General features: G+C 38.3%; 1 long non-coding RNA gene across 1 annotated transcript; it reads left to right on the top strand.

The window, feature by feature from the left end:
- Nucleotides 1-823: 823 nt before the first annotated feature.
- LOC113018856 (uncharacterized) lies at nt 824-1,619 on the top strand. The gene is made up of 3 exons (XR_003271869.1): nt 824-844; nt 945-1,220; nt 1,369-1,619. It is a non-coding gene; the product is annotated as an uncharacterized LOC113018856 (long non-coding RNA).
- Nucleotides 1,620-11,237: the final 9,618 nt, after the last annotated feature.

Raw genomic sequence — 11,237 nt, 5'->3', positions numbered from 1 at the left:
TTTTTGATTTATTTTTCAGTTTATTCACACTGATATGCTTGTTCACCTCAAAGTTCATAAAGTGAAGCAGATGTATTCCAACGAATCTGTTATATTTTTAATATAAATAAAGGTAATTGTACAAAGTGAATACTGATACATTTTACTAAATGTTGTGTTACAGCTTGAACTTATAAATTGTTATGTTGTGACTTTTTTATGTTGCATCTTCAAACTGTTTGTCTGTGAATCAGCTGTTTTGCAGTCGCTCTACTCTCATGTTATAAACAGCAGATTTTATGTTTCTGTTTGTTTCCTAACTGGATCATTCTTATATGAACAGTTCACATTAAGCCCACTGTGACCCTGCAACACATCTAGCCTCAGATACACAGCGGTGAGACAGTCAGATGTGAGATTCAGGGAAGTGAAGGAGCTCAGTGGACGTAATATATGAGGCTTTGCAATTTTGCAAATGCAAATAAGTAAATATTAAAAACATACTGTTGATCAAAACAGTATTTCAGAGTATTTTGTTTAACAGTTTTTTACAGCTTCACCATTAAGGTTTCATGATATTTGATCATTTACATATTTCCACCCGGTCCTTTAAATTGTTCTGATTCAGTCATTTTTACTTTTATGTTCTTGTTCTAAACTAAACTGCAGCGAAACCAAAGGCTGAACTGAGAGCTGATAACACAGCTGTTCCAGTAGGGGGCAGTGTGACCCTGACCTGCTCTGGTTTTTCTATCAAATGGACAAATCAGTGTCTCAGGGGGAGGACTCTACAGCTGCAGAGGAAGAAGAAGTGAAGCAGTTTACTACACAGAGGACAGTCAGCCAGTTTGGATTGACACAACTGGTGAGCTCAAACTTGAACTTACCACAAAGCACTACATCTGATGGTAATTGAACCTTTTGTCATTCATGTGTTTTTATTGTACTTTCTTGAACATTAACAGCCTCAAACAGGCCTGTTGTGACTCTGTATCCAAACTGGTCTGAGATATACAGAGGAGAGACGATCACTGTCAGATGTGAGATCCATGGAGGAGACACTGAGTGGGATTATGAGTGGGAAACAAACAGCATCATAAAACCTCCAAATCAAAATGAATACAGGATTATTTCTGCTTCATCATCCAACAGTGGAAACTATCGCTGTAAGGGCAGAATGAAAAGTTCACAGCGTAAAACAACAGAGTGGAGTGATTCAGTCACACTGACAGTTTCTGACAGTAAGTCATGTTTGCTTTAAGCTGTTTGAACACTTTGTAAAATGTGTTTCTGTTCATATAGACTGAGATTATTATTCTTTGTATAAACTGAGCTCACTGTTCAGAGACTGTACTACATGTTCACTGAGAGAAAATCTTTGTTGAACAGATGAACCCCGTCCTGTCCTCACTGTGTCTCCATCATGGCTGAGTCCTGGAGCCTCAGTAACTCTGAACTGTGAGGTTGAACATCCGTCTGCAGGATGGAGCTTCTACTGGTATAAAGCTGTTCCTGATCTATCAGAGAAATCCTCCAGTTATGAGCTGCTACCTGATGGCAGTGGGACTGCACAGGACTCCTACATCATTCATGGACAGACACACACAGCAGGATATGTGTGCAGAGCTGGAAGAGGAGACCCAGAGTATCACACTGATCACAGTCAACCAAAGTTTGTCTGGTCTGCAGGTCAGTTTGTTTCTCTCTGTCCTTTCAATGAGCTCATGTTAGGTCATCATTTTTATTCACTACCATTTAGACCATTAAAATCTCGTTTCCATGACAACCATTTATGTCTGTATAAATTAAAACTCCCAAAAAGAAGAACTGAACTGAATATTTTCCTTTCTCTCTGTGATCAAACCAAACTGAATTTCCTTGTTTTCTTTTAGATTAGATTAGATTAGATTAGATGAACCTATTAATCCCTCAGGTGGGTTCCTTCCAGAAATTCAGTTTCCAGTCGCACTGTCACGCTGGACGGCGGCCAGCAACTTGAACAGAACCCAAGCGCAGACCGTACGGTTACGGTGTAACCTTGGTTCTCTTAGTGAGGGACTATCTCTCCACCTTGAGGCCACTCGGAGACGCGTTCTGATCAAACGATCACCGGTGTCACGTCTGCACAGCTGTTTTATACGTATGCTGTGGGGCGTAGCCGGGCGTGCCGGAGTGTCTTAAAGAAATATCCACACGTCACGACCAAGGGGGGGTCGTACCCCGTACACATGGATCCATAAGCCTATTTTTTTCTGTTGTTCAATACTGAAGAAATTTAAACTTTATATGCAGAACATTGTAGAATATTTTTAAGGTTATCTGCTATAAAAAGCCAGACCAGGAAAATCTCCTTCATGTTTTTCTGTGTTTTATTCTCAGTTACTTTCACACAAAGGCATCTGCTGTGATGTTCACAATTCTGATGAAGTCAGTACTGATAAATGATCAGAATTATAATATTTCTGACTGTCTGAGGCTAAGTTGAATCGAATCTGGACTTTGAAAACCGGAATCAAATGGATTATAGAAATCAGTGATGATACCCAGCCCTATGAGCAGCCTAGGCACGACAGAAGTGGATGTAGCTGTAATAGGAAAAGAACTATTGCTAACTTTTCTGTTAAGTTAAGGCCTGATCCTTCTGAAATTCATAGCCAGTGCTCTGACACGGTGTCATCAATCTTTGAATGCTGAAAAAGCACAGTGTATCCAGAAAAACACATTATATTATATAAATTATTATAAAATTTGTGTGCGCCTAACTTTTTAAAGTTAGGCGTACCGGTACGCCCATGGCAAAAAGTTAGTCTAGAGCCCTGCCCAGGGTGATATCTAAAACCTTCAGGACACCAGCCGACCCCTGGTTTAGATCAAAGAATATCCATGTGTTAGAATGGGTCAGTCAAAGTTCAGACCTAAATCCCATTGAGCATCTGTGGCAAGAGTTGAACATTGCTGTTCACAGATGCTCTCCATCCAGTCCGTCTGAGCTTGAGCCATTTTGCAACAAAGAGTTGACAAGCATTTCAGTCTCTAGATGTGCAACGCTGGTAAAGACAAACCCTGAAAGACTTGCAGCTGTAAGTGCAGCAAAAGGTGGCTCTACAAAGTATTGACGCAGGGGGTGCTGAAAACAAATGCACGCCACACTTTTCAGATTTTTATTTACATAAATTTTGAAAACGATTTATCATTTTCATACCACTTTACAGTTCTGCACTATTTGTGTTCTATCACATCCCAATAAAAAACATTTAAGTTTGTGGTTTTAAGGTAACAAAATGTGTAAACGTTCAAAGGGTATGAATACTTTTTCAAGTCACTGTCGGTCAGTTTGATTTAGTCGAGTAACAGCATCAACGTACAAAACACACCATTGTTTCAAGTATCCCAGGTGAGGTGTTAATGATTTTTTACTGATACAGAAGAAGATAGAGAAGTGCTTCAGCTTCACATGTTTTGCGTAAAAAATCTGTAAAACACGAAACACGTTACAAATGATAAGATGTGTGTATGTCTGAGACCAGATATTTACATGAAAGTAAAACCAGGTGATTTCCTCCTCCACACAGATACAAAGTCTGTCTGCGCCTTCTAAACAAAGTCTGTAAGGTACAGTTAACTTTACACAATTTCTGTAAAGACTCAAACACACAAAACAGAACTTCACTTTACATCAAGGGGAAACAATACTTTTAAAATATACTTTATTGTTCTTCAACAGGAAGCCGCAGGTGGGACAGGCATGTTGGGCAGCCAGTAACCCCTCACACACGTCCTTATGCTGATATCCAGGCAGGTTTTCAGTGTTTGTAGCTGCTGACTTTTGCAGCAAACATTTCCACAGTCATGTGAGGTCAGAGCTGGATTCTTCCATTCATTCAAACACTGCAGCAGATTATAGAAACCCTTCTTTTCTCAGCTCACAACAGAAGTTCTCCATCATATCGAGACTATCTTTCCACTCCGTTGCATATTCCATATGTACGGGGTGCATGGTCGTGGCGTGTAGACACTTCTTTAAGATGTCATCTCCTGGCATATTGCCCGTGGTTCGCCAGACCTTTGTGTTGAGTCCCTGCTTGGCCTTCAGCGGGCTTGGCCACCAGTCCCCTTCCCAGTCTGCAGAAGGCACAGGGTGTTTTGCAGCTCTGGGGCTGGACCCTTCGGGTGACCTCCCTACCTCGGCCCTACACTTTCAGCAGCTGTGCTGTTGCAGACTGTGTTCCCCTGGGACACAGGCGGCAAGTGAGTGTTTTCCAGCCTGCAGTGCCGGCTCCATGTGAGGGGTATTGCCTACGTGCCGCAGGTTTACGCGGCCAGCAGGGACTCACTCAGTGAGCTGAAACCTCCTGGCTGCCTACAAGTGTCTCGTTCGCGAGTTCACTCTTGCTGCTCCCCTGTCTGTGGACGTGTCCCGTCAGGCTGTGTCCCCTGGCATATCGCCCACGGTTCACCGGTTTAGATAACTTAGATAACTTAAAAATGTTATTATTTGGCTTTTTTCAGTGTTTTACTTGTTCCTGAGTAGATCGGTTTAGCAGAGTTTAAAGTTATAGTTTTCACACAGTGAAATAAACGTCAAACAGAAAACTGATTAAACAGAAGTGTGACATGATCGAGAATTTACTCCAGTGTAGTGTTATATTTTAGGGAGCAAAGAGCAGACGGCTGAGTTTATTAAAATCCACCGACACAATCTGCAAATTTAATTAAAAGTTTAATGAACTATCATCTCGTCTTTTTTATAGTGAGCACATACCTTAAACACTTCAAGCTGTAAGCTAGTGATAGTTATATGAAAGCAGATGCTTCTGGTGCAATAAGCTGTACGTTTTACGTCCAGTGGATGATGATCTGATTAGTCGACTAATCAAAAAAATAATCGGTGACTAGTCGACTATAAAAATAATCATTTGTGACAGTCCTAATAACAACTATGCATTCATAATTTTCCCTATACAGTATTATACTATTATACTAAACAGCAGTAAACTGGTCTGTTTCCTGACATCATCTGATGTTTTTGTAAAATCTTTGGTTGTGTTGTTCTGTTTTTCCGCTGCTCTCTGTAAAATTATAAAAGACAGTTTTGGTAATGAGCTGGATTAGAAACATATGACTGCAACACTTTGAATATGTGTTACAACACACTCCACTCTTTACTGTTTTATCTAATATTTGGAAAAAGAAGAATGTGGCTTTTTTTATTCATAACAACATTTATTTACTGCTTGACTTTGTTTCTGTTTAAATTTTCTTGCCTAATAAATTATATAAATACAGTTTGTTGTCAGTAAAACTGTGAGAAATAAAATCCTTGTTGTTTGAAAGAGTTGACATTTTTGTTCTTTGGTGTTTGTTTTGTTTTTCACGCTTCTAAGCAAATTTAAAGGCAGCATCCTGCAGTAACCATAGCAATTTGTTTTTAAATCGATCTTACTTTCTTTCTTTTTTTTTTAATAAAAGTGTTAAAAGTGTGATTTTTTTTTTTTTTGTTTGTGATTTTTTTTTAAACTTTCTTACTTCAAAATAATCTCTCTTTCAAATTTAATTATTTAGCCTACTTTTGTTTCTGGCCTAAATAAAAACAAAGTAATGTTATAGAGGAAAAGGTTAAAAAAATAAAATAATCAAATATATGTTAACAAATCTCCCAATCTTATCTTGAGTTTAGACCTTTTGCACCAGTTAAGCCTTCGAAACAATCCTCGCCTTAAATCTTGAAGATTTTGGGTTCACCAATTTAGAAATAATCTTACTGCTGATGCAGCAGATGTCAGTGCGCTTAAAACATTTCTTCTGGATCACTTTTGTCTCCTTACAGGATTAAAGACATGAAAAAAGTCTGTGATTGTTTGTATGAGTGAGCATATCACTTCTGAATTATACAATCTACAGGTCACAACACTGATATCACAAACATGCTGATGTTGTAATTTAAATATGTTTGTCTGAAACGGGTCTCTGTTGTAAATGAGACATTGGGTATCAGTTACTGTACTGCAGGCGATGGCAGTTCGGCACTAAAGGGCCACTTTTTTCTCACAAATTTGCCACTTTAATGTCGAAACATTTTCCCTTCTTCTTTTCCTCATAGAAATGATGAATAAAAACACTTATTGGAACAACGGACACACAGATATTTCCACACTGAAACAGTATTACTATTACTTATATGGTTTGCCATGCTAAAAACATTTGTAACCCACAAACCAGCAATAATAGCATTTGTCCACATGGTGTCAGCATCTCTCCTTAACAGAATTGAGATACGTGAAAATGTCTGAAGCCACAAGTTTGAACTTCGGATCTTTGTTGGAAAATAAGGAAATAATCAAAAAGTCACTGAATCTTTTTCTGCAGCTGTGAAAGTTTAAATGGTTTCTTTTCAGTCCTTCAGGCTCAGAGCTGATTTGTGAGGAGAAACGTAGCTTCATTAACACAACAAAACTAAGACAAAGAGGCCAACTACACCTGTGCATGGCCTTTTGTTACCCAAGCACCTCCCAGTAACTCTCCCACTATTCCCAGCACTGCTGAACCTCAGAAATCCCAAACACTACATTATGCTGTTGATTCTTTACTTTGTTGTTGTTTGTGTGTGTATACAGAGGCTTACAAGCTAACCTATACACCTATACAAACTATACTATACTATGTTGAGGTGGTGTGTAAGATCATCTGTAACTAACATTCACTCCCTGACTACTGATTATATGTTTCTCTACTACACCAGAGAATAAGTGATGCAGAAGTGGGCATAAAAAAAGAGAGGGCCACCATCCTGCAGGGAAAGACCTGGAGAAAGACAAAACAACACAACCAGGAAGAGCATCGAGGTGTGAGGAACCTCTGAGGAATGTCTGATAAATGGTTTGGTTCTTATACTGCACTTTTTTATTCTGAGCACTCAAAGCGCGTTACACAACTTGCCCAATTTACCCAAGCACTTTTTTCTATTTACTTGCTTTCTATCACATATTCACACTTCAGCAGATGGATCAGAGAGCAGCTTGGGGTTAGTATCTTCCCCAAGGCTATTTGGCACACAGACTGGAGCGAACCATCAACCTTCCAATCCTGTCCTGTCTGACAGGATTAAATTTATATTAATTTTGTCGCAAAGACACCAGTGACATAAAAAAAATGCAAATGTTTTAATGACCTTTTTCTTAATGTTGGTCCTGGCTTGGCAAAAGAAATTTTAAAAACTGGAAACCCTCCTAAAATTAAAACTATTAATGTAGCAAACTCAATGTTTATGAGGGGAGTAGATGAAGAGGAAATTATTGATGCAGTTACATCCTTTAACTTCAAGAAATGAACTGACTGTGATGGCATTGATATGGACTTAATTAAAGATATTATTGGATGTATTGTGAAACTATTTACCTACATTTGTAATCTGTCATTACAAAGTGGTTTATTTCCTGATATGATGAAAATTGCAAAAGTAGTTCCAATATCGTCCCATTTCTCTACTACTGCAGTTCTCTAAGATACTGGAAAAAATATTTTACAATAGATTGTTTTTGGTGATAAAGTCATATAATGTGCTCTATGAAGAGCAATATTGATTTAGACCCAAAAGGACCACAACACTTGCCTTAATGGAGTTAAGTAATGGAGTAAACACTGTTTTGAAAACAAAGAATATGCTGTCAGAGTTTTTTTTAGATTTAAAGAAAGCATTTGATACAGTTGATCACAACCTTTTACTTAACAAACTATGTACATATGGAATCAGAGGGGTGGCATTATCATGGGTTAACAGTTACTTTAAAAACTGTAAAAATAAATAAATACATAAATAAATGCCATAAATGCCAAAATTGTGTGTGAGGTTCCCCAAGGATCAGTTTTGGGGCCGCTGCTTTTCATATTGTGCATTAATGAGAAATGTGCAATTTCAAACTCTTTGAAAGTAATATTATTTGCAGATGATACAAACTTACTGTGCTGTGGAAGTAACTTGGAGCAACATCTGAATGAACTATAAAATGAATTAAATAATCTGAAGACCTGGTTTGACCTTAATAAATTAACATTGAACCTGAGTAAAACAAAATTCATAATATTTGGGAATCGCACATATTCTACCAATAGTAAACTGACAATAAATAACATTGAATTAGACACTATCTGAAATAAAATTCATCGGTGTGATAATACATCACAAACTATGCTGGATTCACCACATTACTTATATCAAAGGCAAAATATCAAAGTCTCTGGCAATTCTCTACAAGGTTAAGGATCTCATCAATCAAACATCATTATATTATCTATTGTTCTATTATACTGCTGTACATGACATACTGTGGGGAAGTGTGGGGAAAGACGTATAAAACACACACCCATCCAATATAGATTCTGCAAAAAAGAGCAATAAGCATAAGAAATAAAACTAGTTCAAGAGAACCATTAAATCCACTTTTTATCAAATTAAATATTCTCAAATTTAAAGATTTGGTTGACCTCAGAACTGTGCAAACAATGTACAAATCAGCAAATAAATCTTTGCCCCACAAATTCAGAACTTGTTCCATATAAGACCAAATACTCATGAGAGGAATCCTTATGTTCAGCAAGCCAATAGTAAGGACAAATGTAAAATATCACAGCATTACAGTCAGAGGAGTTAGTGTGTGGAACACCTGTACACATGAAATCAAGACAAGTACATCAGTACAAAAATTCACACAATTGCTTAAAAATATAAATTGCATGGATATAGGAAATCTTCCTCTCAGTGACTGAGTTGTCTCATTGTGTCCTCATTCTAATAGATCAAGGCCAGAGTAACCAAAGCTTAACCAAAGTGTTTATTAAGGTGTTTGTCACATAAAATAAGCTCAGAGATTAAGCAGATGTTAAACACAGGATGCTTAGTTTATGTAAAAATGTCGTTTGTTGTTGTTTTGGTTTACATGCTGCAAATGGTTTTATTTGTGTATGTTCATGTGTTAGACTTGTACATAGTTAAAACATGTGTGGATCAAATAATGTTGAATTCTAGCTATGGATCTGTAAGCAATTACATTTGAGATAAGAGGCTAGGAACAGGAAAAGGGCGATCGTGGCTCAAGAGTTGGGTGTTCGTCTTGTAACTGGAAGGTTGCCGGTTCGAGCCCCGGCTCAGACAGTCTCGGTCGTTGTGTCCTTGGGCAAGACACTTCACCTACCACCTACTGGTGATGGCCAGAGGGGCCAATGGCGCAATACGGCAGCCTGGCTTCTGTCAGTCTGCCCCAGGGCAGCTGTGGCTACAACTGTAGCTGACTCCACCAGTGTGTGAATGTGAGAGTGAATGAATAGTGGAATTGTAAAGCGCTTTGAGGGGTCCTGAAAAGTGCTATATAAATGCAAACTATTATTAAAAGTGTAAACTTCATCCTACTCCTTTTCGAGCACACACATTCTGTAGACATAGATATTTACATGAAAACTTGATGATTTTTACGTTTTGTTTTTTCTTTTTTCTCTTGTTATTTCAGTTATATTTAAATGTTTAAAATAAGAAAAATATATATATATTCTTCTAACTCTATCTATAAATTCATCAAACTGCAAACATGACAATACAGAATAATGCCGACACACAGGGAGGCAGCTACAGTGTGCATGAAGGGTTGTTGGTGGTTGCTGTCTGTTCTGCCACAGGCTTATTTTTAATCCACTGAACGGCCTCATATTCGACTGGGCCACATAGAAAAGAGGAAATGCAGCCTGTGGTTTGAAACAACAGTTTTGTGTGTAGCAATCTCTTATTTTAAGCCATCAGTATCCAGCAAACATAAGGTCCTAAAGCACACTGCACTTTGTCCTCTTTATACCCTGATGAGGACAATACTTTAGACCAGCGGTCCCCAACCCCCGGGCCTCGGACCGGTACCGGTCCGTGAGTCGTTTGGTACCGGGCCGCGAGAGTTGAGGCTCAGGTGTGAAATGTATGGTTTTCAGGGTTTTTATCGGTTTTCAGCGTTATTTTGTTATCGTTTTTATCATTTACTCAGTTTTCCTTGGTCTTTTCACGTGTGTTATGAATAAATCTTCTTTTTTTCGGTACCGGTACTAGTTTTATTTTGTTGTATTTATCCACGACACCTTAAAGGCCGGTCCATAAAAATATTGTCGGGCATAAACCGGTCCGTGGCGCAAAAAAGGTTGGGGACCGCTGCTTTAGAATATTAACATGTCAGTAAGATGTAAAGGTTTAATGATTGAGACCATGAACATATGCAGAAAGTGTTTAAACTCTGACCTGTAGCTCAGACTGTGACAGGAAGGATCACTTCTCAAAATGATGGAAAATATTGTGTAAACATTGTTATTTGTATAACTGCAAGTTCACACAGAGCTGCAGTCTTATCTGCACCATCTCTGCACTGAAACAAACCTCAATGATCTTTTGTTGTTTCCTTCATCAGCCTGCAGATTTAAAATGAGGAAGAACATTTACTATAGAAACTGTGCTTTAACTGCTCCATTAACTATTTGCAGGTATTAAAGTAAAAGAAAAAAAAAAGATTACACATCTTTACTGTAACAGTGCCAGAGCTGACAGGTGGGGAGGTCCAGGAAGAAGAAATTAGAAGAACGAAAGAGAAGGAAAGAGAGAGAAAGAGAAAAAAGAGGTAGCGATACAGAAAACAAACAGCACCTGAAAGAGAGCAGAAGGAAGACAGAGACCCCATGAGGAGAGCTTCTGAGAACCAGAGGCAACGGGCAGCCGACCCTCCCAGAGTCCAGGGACCCGTCACAAGCTGAGGACAGGGCCCAGGGCTGTGATCACATGCAAATAATATACAAGGACAAACAATCATCCACATCAAACCACCGCTCTAAAACACTTCAAAAACTCTGGTGTGGATGTGGTGTCTGGTGTGGTTACTTATTCTTGTTATCCAACTTCAGTAAATGTAAAGAGGAAGTGGAAGTTTGGCCCAGTTATAAGTGAACTGTTTAACACAATGAAGCAACATGTGGTTTGTTGCTTTGTGCATTTTCTCAGTAGACTTTTACGATTCAAAGTTACTATGGCAACATGAGTAAAAATAAGGGCAAAAGTCTATCAGGAATAATTATTATAACATTAGATACACAGAAAAAAAACATCCGTCTACAGTCATGTTGTAGGTAATACACCACAGTATCTTCTGATCTATTAGTCTACACATCACTGAATCATTTGGACAGATTAACATTTGTGGAATCACACAGTGTTTAAGTCTCAGTTATTTATTTATGTTGAC

This window comes from Astatotilapia calliptera, chromosome 3, assembly GCF_900246225.1.
Source record: "Astatotilapia calliptera chromosome 3, fAstCal1.2, whole genome shotgun sequence".
In the NCBI taxonomy this organism is placed as follows: Eukaryota; Metazoa; Chordata; class Actinopteri; order Cichliformes; family Cichlidae; genus Astatotilapia; species Astatotilapia calliptera.
Note: the sequence above shows the minus strand (reverse complement) of the source record. Positions and strands in the feature narration are given on the sequence as shown.